Source organism: Rhagoletis pomonella, unplaced genomic scaffold, assembly GCF_013731165.1.
Source record: "Rhagoletis pomonella isolate Grant_MI unplaced genomic scaffold, Rhpom_1.0 Rhpom_scaffold_00002, whole genome shotgun sequence".
Classification (NCBI taxonomy): domain Eukaryota; kingdom Metazoa; phylum Arthropoda; class Insecta; order Diptera; family Tephritidae; genus Rhagoletis; species Rhagoletis pomonella.
In genome coordinates this window covers 46402994-46404860 of record NW_023458556.1, presented here as the reverse complement: position 1 = coordinate 46404860, position 1867 = coordinate 46402994, and positions in this window count along the sequence as shown.

The following is a 1867-nucleotide window of genomic DNA, read 5'->3' as shown; positions in this document are numbered from 1 at the left end:
GCTAATTAGTTGATCGCATCTGTATGTACTACAAGTATCCATATGCGCATGCCTGGGAAATGGATTTGCATTTGACTCCAGAACTATTATTTACAAATAATATCTACGAGTATTGCAGTAAAAGCCACAAACAACTTTGAAGCTAACAAGTGCATTGCTTTGTAAATTTTTTTGTTAATGCGTCCATCTTTAAAGTGAGTTTGTGAAAAAACTAAGGCAGTTAGAAAACTGGGATTTGTTGCATTGAAAATAGTGTAGCAACTACAATAAGAATCGTTAAAAAAAAAAAAACGATTTTTGCGACCCAAATGCCGACGGCAAATCACCAATGAGTTTGCATATTTGCATAGCTTTCACCTATTTATTAGATAACAAATCTACATTTTGGAGTTAAAGCATTCCCTGGCCAATATCTTCGAAAATTAATTTTGAAGTTAACAAACACATTGCTTTATACATTTTTTTGTTAATGCGTCCATCTTTAAAGTGAGTATGTGAAAAACCCAATTTTATCATTTTTTTTAACTAACATGCATTTTTACTATTTACATAATATAATACTCGTACAAGAAGCGAACTTGAACAGATGCTTTTTAAGTTTTTAGCAACATTAACTACTGAATAAATTATATTTAACAAATGGTCATGCAGAGATGCAAATCAGCAATTCTAACTAATATAAAAGTACATTTAATATAATTTAACTATATTAATTTATTAATTTTATACAAAAAATATACATGAATACGTTTCTGCATTCACATGCAACCTAGCAACACATAGCCAGACGCTTGCAACAAATATAACATTATCACAACACAAATTTACATTTTTCTCTGTTAACTCTTGTTGAAATGTTAATCGCGCTGTGGCGATATTCCATGGATTTATTTTTCAGCCAAACAATTTTACGTTCCAAAAATTTGCACCTTCTCTATCTATCTAAGTTCTCTGCTATTACTTGCATTCACTACACATTGCCACGTTTTTAATTTCAGGTCTCATACGCGATCGATTCAATTACTCGATCACCCTGCATTTCCTCAACGCAATGTCATTTATGGCTGCTACTTCGTGGTCGATAGAGGCGCTAGTGCGGCGTCACCGTCGTCGACGCCGTAATCGTCAGCAACCTTGCGATACGTGACTGTATGCTATTAACGTCGCTAGACATTTACTTAATTGCCGGCAGATGACGCTGTCACATGGCGCTGTCACATGAAAGACACAAACCGGAACGTGTGATTTATATTAGAGATTTGTGCTGCCAGCGATAACATTTCACTTACTCTTTGTAGAAATAGCAAAGCATATCGGAAGCCTCTTGGAAATACTTGTGTTTCTACATGAAAAGGGATCAACTTTGTACGCACGAAGACTATTATATTTTTTTTTTAAGCAACTAGAGAATTCTATTATAAATCCCACACTTCCCTCTTTTGTACATATATAAAAATTAAAAAGTTCCTTGTTTTATAGTAGCTGTACTAAGCCATTGATAAATGTATGTAACGTTAAAGTCCAAAAAAATGCCAAAAACATTCGGTTTTCCGATAATCAAAAATATGTGGTATCTAAAGAATTATGTCGGATTAAAAACCTTTGCTTATGCAAACATACTTATTTTCGAATGTGATATATAAATAAAGAAAAACAAGATTTTTTATGTACATACATATGTATAAGGTTACCTTACTTTTTAGGGAATGGGTCGATTTGGAAATAAACATATGTACATATAGGGTGATCCATTTAGGCCTTGGTTTTTTAATTTTAAATAAAACTCTTTGAACAGAACTGGATGCAAGGCGAATTTATACAAGGTACCACCTTTCAGCTATTCTTCACAGAATGAAAAAAGGGCCGC